The sequence below is a fragment of the Spermophilus citellus genome, assembly GCF_964194105.1.
Source record: "Spermophilus citellus genome assembly, chromosome: 1".
NCBI lineage: Eukaryota > Metazoa > Chordata > Mammalia > Rodentia > Sciuridae > Spermophilus > Spermophilus citellus.
In genome coordinates this window covers 27,092,820-27,105,105 of record NC_138182.1, presented here as the reverse complement: position 1 = coordinate 27,105,105, position 12,286 = coordinate 27,092,820, and the positions used below count along the sequence as shown (strand labels likewise).

At 37.6% G+C, this 12,286-nt stretch overlaps 1 long non-coding RNA gene across 1 annotated transcript in view; it reads left to right on the top strand.

Moving 5' to 3' along the window:
* LOC308641528 overlaps window positions 1-10,387 on the top strand; it is a 42,187-nt gene extending 31,800 nt beyond the window's left edge. Inside the window, exon 3 of the long non-coding RNA XR_014020466.1 lies at window positions 10,228-10,387. This is a non-coding gene — a long non-coding RNA (uncharacterized lncRNA). The remainder of the gene's footprint in view (window positions 1-10,227) is intronic.
* Window positions 10,388-12,286: the final 1,899 nt, after the last annotated feature.

Genomic DNA, 12,286 nt, shown 5'->3' with positions numbered 1-12,286 from the left:
ATGCCCTCTCCCTTCCCCTCCAACCCCTCTGCCCTTCTAGAGTTCATCTGTCTTATCGGATAAGGGGCCCACCATTATGACCTTATTTAACCTTCATTACTACCTTAGAGACCACATCTCCAAATGCAGTCATCTTTAGGGGTGACTTCAGCATAAGAACTTTAGAAGTCATGAACTTTAAATCCGTGACAACAATAATTCTGGAAAATATTGGGAAATAAAAATAAGCACAAGTTGGTCATTGATTTGGAGAGTGAGGGAAAGAATGAGTTTAGAGTCACTATCAGCTTCTTCACAAAGGATGCAGAAGTCAGCAGCAAGTTTGTGGGGTGAATGGCAGCTCAGTTGGGGTTACAATAAATCAGAAGCACATGGAAAGCCTCCAGGAGATAACTGGCACTCCTGATATGAAGAGAGGCAGTGGTATGTGGAGCTGGTAGTTGAAGCCACAAGTTAGGTCACATCAGCCACGGAAAATATGGAGAAGAGACCTTAATCCCAGAACCCAAAGGGAATGAAAATTCCAAACAATAGGGAACCATCAACATAAATTCTGTAGCCTCTTATGCATTGGATTTGCATTCTTGGGTGAGAAAAAAGAACAACTGTAAACCCAGCGCCCTTTATTGCCCAGTAGGACCAGAGATGATTTTATAATCCTCTCCTCCTACAAGGGAGGGAAACCGAAGCCCTGCAAAGCCTTGTGATTCTGTCTTTCATAGTACAGACAGGACTAGTGTTTAGGTCTCCCAAACCTCTTGACTTGAATCTAGTGCTTTTTACAGCATATCAAATAAAATCCGCCATTGTAGGGTTTGAAAACTAGGTCTAAATTATTAAAAAAAAAAAGTTATTAAATAAAGTGGAGAAAGAAGGATCAGAATTTTTATACACATTTGGGGAAAGTTAAGTAATAGTACATAAACTATCTAAAACTTGGTTTAAGAGGGGAGAATTGTACTGTTGGCCTTGAGTAGTAAAAAGAAAATTGGTCTGGAGGTGCACAACTGTAATCCCAGCTACTCTCCAGATAGGTCAAGGCAGGAGGATTGCAAATTCCAGGTCAGCCTTCGCAACTCAGTGAGACCCTGTCTCAAAATAAAAATATAAAAAGGGCTGGGGATGCAGCTCAATGTTTAAGTGCCGCTGGGTTCAATCCCCAGCACCATTTTTTTTTTTAAAGAGGAGAGAGAGAGAGAGAGAGAATTTTTAATATTTATTTTTTAGTTCTCGGAGGACACAACATCCTTGTTGGTATGTGGTGCTGAGGATCGAACCCGGGCCGCACGCATGCCAGGCGAGCGCGCTACCGCTTGAGCCACATCCCCAGCCCCCCCAGCACCATTTTTTAAAATATTTTTTTGATGTTGTTGTAGATGGACACAATACCTTTATTTTTTATTTATGTGGTGTTGAGGATGGAACCTAGTGCCTCACATGTGTTAATGTGTGAAACAGACAAAGGATAGAGTTATTAACAGAAAAAAATGTGTGTTTGTGTGTGTGTATTCGTGCATGTGTTTAAGTATGTCTGTGTACAAAATATAAGCTACCACTGAGCTATGACCCTGAACAACCATTTTTAATGTGACTCCTTTTTATGTCTTTTGTTTCCCCCATCACATGCCAGGCTTATTCTCTTTTTTACTAACTTTTTATTATTTTCCAGTTATAAAAATAAGTTCAGCTGGACATGGTGGCACATGCTTATAATCTCAGCAACTCAGGAGGCTGAGGCAGGAGGATTACAAGTTTGAGGGCAACCTCCGCAACTTAATGAGGCCCTAAGCAACTTAGACTCTGTCTCAAAAAGAACTAGGGATCGGGCTCGGGCAATAGTTCAATAACAGAGCGCTTGCCTAGCACGTGTGAGGTACTGTGTTCAACCCTTAGCACCACATAAAATAAAGGCATTTTATCCATCTACAACTACAAAAAAATTAAACAACAACAAAAAAGAACTGGGTATGTGGCTTAGTGGTTAAGCACCCCTGTGTCAATCCCCACTACCAAAATAATAATTTTAGCATACTACTGAAATATAGAAAAGTAAAATTTTATCTTAATTTTATAACAAAATCATGCTTAATATTAAGTGCAATCCTTTCTCCTGTAGTATTTTACTCTTTTAATTGACACATGATAATTATAAATTTATAGGTGCATTATGAGATTTCAGTACATGTATATAATATATAATGATCAGATCAGGATAACTGGCTTATCTGTCCCTCCAACATTTAGTATTTATATGTTAGGAAAATTCAAAATCCTACTTGGGGGTCAGGGATGTGGCCCAGCAGTAGAGTGCCAGCCTAGCATGCGTGAGGCCTTGGGCTCAGTTTCCCACAGTACATACACACACGTAACCCTACTAGCTATTTTGAAGTGTTCAACTTTGTTGTTAACCGTGGATATCCTCCTGTGATACAGAACATTAGAGGTTATTCTTCTTTCCCACCTGCACCTGTTTATCCATTAGTCATACTCTCTCCATCTCCCTCTTCCCCACATCCTTTTCAGGCTCTGGTACCAACTGTTCTGTCCTCTACTCCTTTGAGATCGGTGTTTTAGCTTTCACATACAAATGAGAACATAAGAGTATTTGTCTTTCCGTGCCTGGCTTACTTCACTTAGCATAATGTCGAGTTCCATCCATGTTGTTGCAAATGACATAATTTGATTTTTTATGAATGAATAGCATTCCCTTGTATGTGTATACATACACACATCTTCCTTATTATTATGCAAATGTGGCATATATTTATGTACACATACCACATTTTCTCTATCCATTCATCCATCAATCAACACCTAAGTTGATTATCTTAACTGTTGTACATACTGCTACAATAAACATACAAGTGCAGATGTCTCTTCCACATACTAATGTCAGTGACTTTGGATCAACACTCAGTAGTGGGTTCACTGGATCGTATGGTGTTTTTATTTCTATTTTTTTTAAGAACCTCCATAGTTTTCTTTATATTCCTACCAACAATGTATGAGAGTTCCCCTTTCTGCACATCCTCAAGAGTATTTGTTATTTTTTGATAATAGCCATTCTAACTGAGATGAGATGATACCTCATTGTGGTTTTGATTTGCATTTTCCTGGTGATTAAAAATATTGAGAATTTTTAGATGCTTATTAGCCATCTGTGAAATGTTTGTCCAAGTCATTCACCCATTTTTTAATTGAATTATTTGGGGTTTTGCTTTCGAGGAAATTAATCCCTTGTTGGGTTCATAGTTTGCAAATATTTTCTCCTCTTCTATAGGTTGTCTCTTCATGATGAGTCCCATGTTAGATATTATAGTATTGGAAAATTGATCTCAAGTCAGTATATTTATGGAGAGGAAGGGCTTATGCTCACAGGATTTTTTTTTTTTTTTTTACAGTACTGGGGATTAAGCCCAGGAACATTCTAACACTGAATTATATCCTCAGCCCTATTTATTATTTTTATTTTGAGATGGGGTGTTGCTAAATTGCCAAGATTGGCCTCAAATTTGAAATTCTCCTGCCTCGGCCTCCCAAGTAGCTGGGATTATAGACCTGTGCCATCACACCTAGCCTTACAGGATTTCCAAGTTCCCTTCAGTCACATAAACTCCCCTAAGTGAAAATCTCTTTCAGTAAAGTTGATCATTTGATTAATGAAGTATATATTGAGTATCCATTATAAATAGACTTCAGGTGGTATGAATGAATTCAGTAGTGTCCCTATGTGAAACATACATGTAGCCTATTGCTGTAGGGTAAGAACAGTGTGATATGAAGGTTTAGACAATGTTTTAATAACGTTGCTTAGGAGTGCTAATATGTCCTATTCAGTACTTACTGAAAACTATGTGAGGTGATTGGGTTATATTTATCACTTTCAAATTTAAAAGAATGAGCACTATAGCAAATTTAGCTATTCTCTTGGCTTGTGTATGAATTGCTTTTTTGGTTTTGTTGTTTTTTTTTAAAGAGAGAGTGAGAGAGGAGAGAGAGTGAGAGAATTTTTTTTAATATTTATTTTTTAGTTCTCGGCGGACACAACATCTTTGTTGGTATGTGGTGCTAAGGATCGAACCTGGGCCGCTACCGCTTGAGCTACATCCCCAGCCCGCTTTTTTGTTTTTTACTAGCTAAGAAGCAAGTGTGAATTTGACTTTAAAAAAGTTTTCTATGTTCTAACTCTATAGTTTAAAACTATATAAACTAGCATTTAAAATAATAAATATATGCACACCATACAGATATTTTTACTCTGACTTTTTTTTCCCCCTAAACATTTTTTGGTTTTTTGTTTTTGTTTTTGTTTTTTTTGGTGCTGAGGACCTGTGGGCTATGTGAATGCCAAGCAAGTGCTGTCTCTGCCCACTGAGCTACACCTCCAGCCCAATTTTTGGTAGATTTTGATGTATTAGTTAAAAGATTCATAGAGGGGCTGGGGATGTGGCTCAAGCGGTAGCGCGCTCGCCTGGCATGCATGCGGCCCGGGTTCGATCCTCAGCACCACATACCAACAAGGATGTTGTGTCCACCGAGAATTAAAAAATAAAATAAATATTAAAAAAAATTCTCTCTCTCTCTCTGTCTCTCTCTCTCTCTCTCCTCTCTCACTCTCTCTTTAAAAAAAAAAAGATTCATAGAGATTGATTCATCAACAGACACTAGGCCATCAACGGAATTTTTATGTGGTATGTACAAACTATAAAGTACGTTATATAGAAAACAACAAGTGAGGTATATACCAGCATTAAATAATAAGGCCAACTAACATGCAGTTAATGTCATAAAAGTAATTTTTGTGTATGGCTAGACTAGTACAAGTTTCTACATTAGATACAGTGCTCTCTAAATTACCAAAAGGCAAAGCATAGCTTTAGAGGATATTAGTATATTGGCAGAAACCATAACATATGTTATTCCAAACATGAAATCTTGCCAGCGAAGGTGTTTTATGAAGTCTGAGCCAAAATGCTGCATTACTTAAGACTTTTGAGTAAAATGGGACTTGAACATATTCATCTTTTATTCCCAATTCCTACCATAGGTCATGGAAATTAATAGTTTCTCAATAAATGTTTATTAAATGAATGCTTTCTGTTAAAAGTAAAACATTAAGAAGCAGTTTTGACTGGGAGTAGTTAACAGAGGATTCACTTAGCACCTGTTCATTGAGCAACATTATGTGGAGACACTGTGGGCACTAGGAATGCAGAACCTGAAAAGGCAAGCTTTCAAGAGGTGGAACAGGAGAGGAATCGATGCAAGAGGGAAGGGAAAAATTTGTAAACAAAAAATACGTAAACAATGAGAGACAATTGGTAGTACAAGAGAAATACAAAAATAAGTAACTCTAAGATGGTTATATGATCATAGAAATATCTGCAAACAAAATACAGTTATGCTATTATAAAAATGCAAAATGTCCTGGGAGCTCAGAAGAGAAAGGAGTAGGTAGAAATAGGTAAGAGTGTTGGCAAGATTTCACAGGAGAATAGCTTTTGAATTGAACTTTGAAGAATATCTCACTGATGTATTCGGTATCCCAAATCCATGTGTCCATGTTTATGGTCATTATTTTATTATCTATCCCAAACCTGCACATGTGAGTCTTGAACATGATTACTGATGTTACTGTTCACCCCTGTATCATTCATTTTAGGAGTAATTTAACTCCCTCTTGATCTTTGGTCACTATAATTACATGAAGTTTTGAATAGTTAGCTTTTTTTTTTTTTTTGGTACCGGAGATTGAATTCAGGTATGTTCAACCACTGAGTCGCATCCCCAGCCCTATTTTGTATTTTATTTAGAGACAGGGTTGCACTAAGTTGCTTAGCTCCTTACTAAATCGCTGAGGCTGGCTTTGAACTCACCATCCTCCTGCCTCAGTCTCCCCAGCCACTGGGATTACAGGTATGCGCCACCACACCCAGCTAGTTAGCATTTTTTATAACTGATATATTTTATGCATTTATCAGTCTACTAGTTAAAACACACATACTGGTGCTGGAGATCTAATTCAGGGCCGTGTGCATGCATGCTAAGCATGCTCTCTATCACATTTTATTTATTTGTTTATCTATTTATTTAGAAGTGCTGGGGATTAAACCCAGGGATACTTTACCACTGAGCTATATCCCCAGCCCTTTTTAGTTTTTATTTTGAGAGAGGGTCTCACTATGTTCTGAGGCTGGCCTCAAATTTGCAATCCTCATGCCTTAGCCTCCTGAGTTGCTAAGATTACAGGTGTGTGACACCATGCCTAGCCCTATCACCTATTTTAAATTTTGTTAAAATATATGCAAAAAAATGTCATATTTTGAAGCAATTCATTTTTTTCTACATTGAAAAAATACAATTTTGGTTTTAAAAGACAGATCATTGAGAACTTATCATAGGGGAGCTGCCCTGTTCTACAATCATGACAGTATTTTTATTTTAAAATAATACTGTTCTAAAAATATATTTCTTTTGCTCTGTCCTTGTCTCTATGGAATGCAAAGTTTTTATTACTGTGGAATTTCCAAACAGTAATTTGTTGCTGCTGCCATTTGGAGGAGCTGGCATCCCAGGGTAATGAAGAGTTGATTCTGACTGGCAAAGATGTTTTCTTTGAAATTTAGTGCCCCCCCCAGAAGAATTTGCCATCAAATTCTCACAATTAATGAATTGTGTCTTTGTTTAGCAGTAAATTAATGGAAGTTACAATTACAACCAATTATTCTGTAGATATATTGAAGATGTTCTTACACCCCTGAAACAACAGATCTTCTGAAAACTGAAAGTGAAATTGTCAACCTTGGCGCCCATAGTTAATTGACTACTCGGTTTTGTTGATAGATAGTTCAGGTAATTCAGAGATTAAGCCAAGAGTGTGGGAGGCCTCAGGACTTTTTGAATGGAAACATTTAAATTTTGCTAAAATCCATGAAGCATAATCATAGTCTCTTTTAATCCAGATTTTTTAATTATATCTACAAATACTTGTTCTCTAGTGTGGTATTAGGAGTTAGGAAAAGAAGATGTGTATGAAAATGTATTTCACTTGTTCCCCAAGATTTACAACAGAGTTACTGAGAATTCATCAATGAGAGATTTGCCCTTCTGGTATCTTATTCTGATGAAATAGTAGAAAGATGTTTTAAGAAGTAGAAGATTAAAGAGTTTAAGGAATTTTCAGTTAATTAGCAGAGTTGCATTAAAATATCTTCTTACCGTGATAGTGAGGTCCTGAATTCTAATTTTGCCTTTTCTCACCTAATGCTAACCAAATATTTGGTTTAATTTTCAAATTTTCATAATAAACAAATAGCCCAGTTTCTATCAATAAGGTGGAAGGTTTGCATTTAGAATTGCCTTCAAAATGTAATTGGTTCCTATGCCATTATAAAATGTTACTGAACAGTCTCTAAAGGCCAACAGGAACAAATTATCTCTGGAATATTTGGTTGTGGCTATTTCCTGAAATAGATGAAGAAAGGAAGATTCTTTCTAAATTCAGTGTTCACCTGCACCTACCCTGATGTCATAAAATTCCACTGCCTCCTGCACAGTGCACATGCATACTTTAAGTCTGAACTCGAAATCCATTCTTTGAAATCATGCTTATTCTCCCATCTGGATCCTGCAAAACTAGGCCTGAAGCTATTATATTTCCTACCAAGTAATACCTGTTATTCAGGTATATATATCAATGCAGAAATAACCTAGGTCTACCCTCATAGTATATAGAGCTGGGTTTATCATACACTAATTACCAAAAAGCAAATATAAGCACCATTTTCCATTAAATTTTTTTTTTAGTATATAGTAACTCACTAAAATTTTTGGGAAATAAATATAAACAACTATCATTATACCATAAAAACAATATAAAGTAATACTTGCAAAATACAAACACACTGAGTTATTATTTTTCCTTACTACTCAATTAACTATCTTCCATCTCCGCCTAGACAAATCCTAGATTTCTCCAGACTTGAATATATTTAAATGTTTTTCACTAACCTTTTTTGTAGTTTCAAAAGTACCAGGCTCTGTGCCAGTTATTAATGGTGGAATTTTATTCTTTTTTTTTTAATTTTTTTAGTTGTAGTTGGTACAATATCTTTATTTCTTTATTTATTTTTATGTGGTGCTGAGGATCAAACCCAGTACCTCACACATGCAAGGCAAGTGCTCTACCACTGACCTACATTTATTCTTATTCTTCAGCTTAATTGCCTATAAAAGAACTTTGTCTTGTTTTTTTTTTTGTTTTTTTTTTGTTGTTGTTGTTGTTATTGTTTTGTTTTTTTTGCTGATTCTAGAACAGTGATTTCCAACACTTCTGTCACTACTTAAGTTGTCAGGCTTCCTACTTCTTTGGTTTTTGTCTGCCAAAATCAAAACAATATAGAATAAAATGATTATGCTGTATACATCAAAAATTTTCTTATAACTGCATTTTTAATCAAAACAAGATTTTCTTCTACCTTCTGACTACTATTACTCTTTTTTATATGAAAATATAATTTGTAGTAAATATATACATTTATTCATGAGTCTGACTTTTGAACAATTTTTTTTTTTTTTTTTTTTTGGTACTGGGGATTGAACCCAGAGGTGCTTTACCACTGAGTTACATCCCCAGCCCTTTACATTTTTCTTTTGAGACAGGATCTTACTAAGTTGCTGAGAGCTTCACTAAGTTGCTGAGGTCAGCCTCCAACTTAGAATCCTCCTGCTTCAGCCTCCCAAATCACAGGGATTACAGGCAAGCACCACCATGCCCATCTGAACAAGACTATTTTTAAAGTCTATTTTAAAGACTATTTTAAAAAGACTATGATATTTTATCTTTGGCAGTTCTGGGAATTGAACCCAGGGCCCGCACATGTAAGACAAGTACTTTACCACTGAGTAATATCCCCAGCTCCACTTTGATACTATTTCCTGAAAATGAATTTATATTAAAAATATTGCAAGAATATGAAAATCAAAGTGCATTAATTAATGTATTTAGAGAATTGCTTTTAGAAGAGGAAACTGCATGAAATTAGAACTTTCCCAGAAACTATGGACTATGTAACTATCATCTCTATTCAATATGGCCCTTGTCTGTTTGATGGTGTTTGAGTACAGGGGCTAGCATGGTGGCCCAGAGGGACATTTAATAAAAGATTTTAATTACCAGGAGATGAATTTCCCTTGATATGAAGAAGTAACCAAAGCAATGCTTTTATTCTGTCTCTAAAACATAGGAAAGCAGAACATTTAATATACTCAATAAGAAAGCTACACACAAGCCTGGAGCAGTAGCACACATGTAATCCCAGTGGATCTGGAGGCTGAGGCAGGAGGATCTCGGAATTCAAAGCCAGATCAGCAATAGTGAGGTGCTAATCAGCTCAGTGAGACCTGTCTCTAAATAAAATACATAATAGGGCTGGGGATGTGGCTCAGTGATTGAGTGACCCTAAGTTCAATCCCCAGTACCCCCCTCAAAAAAAAAGAAAGCTACACAGAAATTCAGAAGTATACCCTAAAGATTTACAGAGGCCCAATTACATGAAAGATGTAAAGATGTAAAGCCCCACATGTCAGTGTCATTACGTGGATGTAAATTGATTAAGCTAAGCACTTATCGAAATTGCTTTCAGAAAGCTGTGACCAGAAAATAAGATGCAGAAGTTCAAAATGAAAAAAGTTACCCTAGACTAAGTAAAATGAGGCCCCAATCAGGCATTAAAGCAGTTTGGCATTACTTGCAAGCCTTCACTAACATCTGGAAATTCACAAGTGAATTTTTTTAAAGAACGAAATGTGAATCATTACTTGCTTTATTATTAGTGTGCTTGTTTAAGCAGAAGGGTGGCTGCTTAGGCAGTGCCTCAGACTTCTTTTTCCCTCCTACTCTCTCTGCTTGTGAGTCATCAAAACCAGGGTGCCCTCCTTCACATACAAAGAACACGCTGTTGACCCATCAGCCAGGAATGCACTGGTTTGTATCATCTGCTCTGCTTTCCGCCCGTCTTGCTACAGTCGGCCTGGCACTGACAGACTTCTTGGCAGGTTAGGGAACCTTAGATGTCTGTGGAGGGAAGCAGGGATAGCTCAACCTACAGAAAGTGGCCTCTGGCCTCATTAATACAGGGAACTGACTCAATTTATAAAGCGTTTCGACTTGGTTTTGGTCCTAAAACATTCTTGTTGATGTTTTTTACCTTCCTCTCCCCTCCACAGCCTTCCCCTGTGAGTAGCCTGTGTTTGCTGTTCTTATCCATCAGAGCACACTGTGAAAGACAGCCCAGGAAAAGCATGGCGGCGATGGAGAGCAGGGGCTTTGGGGATCGGACTCAGTAGCTCAAGACTTGGCTCTGCCACTTAATAAATGTCTCATTCCAGGCAAGTGAGTCACAGAGCCACATTGTTTTCTCAGCGTCCTGATCTGTAAAATGGGAACAATACCCACCTGAAGAGGATACACAAGGTGCATATTTAAGGTGCTTAGTATACTGCCTGCTGTATAGAAATGCATACTGAATAGCTAAAAATGAAAAAGAAGGCAGACTGGTTTACAGTAAAATTGATACATTTAACTTACAAGATCATGTCTTACCTTTCCCAGAAAAATTCATTTTTTAATTTTTTCATTTCTTTTTAGATATACATGAGTATATATATAGAGAGTATACTTTTAAATTTCTTTTAGGTATACATGAGTATACAGAGAGAGTATATTTTGATATATTATACATAAATCGAGTATAACTTCCATTTTTGTGGTTGAACACGATGTGGAGTTACACTGGTCTGTGTCATATATGAACATAAGAAAGTTACGTCCAATTCGTTCTACTGCCTTTTCATTTTTTTAACAAGTTATAAAACATAATGTCTAAGTACAGACTTAGGAACACTACACAGTTTCTGAAAAGAGGTCATGTTTTAAATGAACCTATGCCGTACCCTGTAATCATAGACCCCATTGGGACATGCCTGTTTGCTGAATTCAAACCTACAGACTTTTAACCACCTCTTTTTGCTACTTCAGACTCGTCCATGTCCTAGGATGAACCACTTTTCCTTTCTCCTACTGTGTACTAGGTTACTAATGTTGTGCCATAACAAATTATCCACAAGCATGGGGGCTTACAACAATTAATTCTTCACAGCCCTAAAAGCCAGAAGTCCAAAATCAAAGTGTCGGCAGAGCAGGTTTCCCAGCGACTGTGAGGGAGGAGCCGTCTCGGCATCTCTCCTTGCTTCTAGTTGTTGCTGGCAGTCATTGGCATTTCTTGGCTTGTAGCTGCATTATTCCAGTCTCTACCTCCCGCCCCTCTGGGTCTGTCTCAAATCTCCCTTTGCCTTTCTCTTATAAGGACAACTGTTACTGGATTTAGGACCCATTCTAAATCCAGGGTGATCTCAAGATCCTTAACTACATCTTCAAAAAACAATTTTTCTAATACGGTCATATTCACAGGTTCTTGGGTTAGGACATGGACTTCTCTTTTAGGGGACCACCATTTAATCTACCATATTCTGTGTAAGAGAAGACCAGGATCTGGGGGGAGTGGGTGTGAGAGCTGGAAAAGGAAACTGTACTCCCTGAAGAATCCACCCAGTGGGCACAGTAGACCCTCACTGCCAACATGGTATCATGGCACCACTGATGGTTAATTTTCTGGGTACACTGAGGCCTCTGTTCAGTGGGTCAGTCTTGATCTTCACCTGCAGGAGCACTGCCATTGGGATTTGTTCAGTTGTCTTTTTCAATTTTATCAAATGTATCAATACTATTTAGTTCTTGGAACCTACTAACTATAGTATTGGGGGGCAAAGAACAAGCAAGGGACCTAGAAGTACCTTCATGTGGTTTGGGCCTGGGTGCCATGAGAGGGGATGTGCTAACAAGAACTAAGTGTAGAAGACTCAACAGGCATCAGTACCTTAGACCCTCAGTCACCTCACCACCACCACCACCCCTTTCCAGCAGGCATTAGCCCTGCGTCAGGAGTGTGTAACTAGAAATTTGATTAACAAATAGAATGAGGGGAGGGGATTGTATTCTTGACATTTTTGGTTTTGCCCCAATGGAGCCCTGGGAAATGAACAGACAAGCTCAATAAGGAAAGATAAATCAACTAATTATAGAACTGGGCACAGTGGCAGGCACCTGCAATCTCAAGAGACTGAAGCAGTAGGATTGCAGGTTTGAGGCCAGCCTAGGCAAGATGGTGAAACCCTGTTTTTTTGGAGGGTGGGGGGATCACCTAATTTTATTCACCACAATAGCATT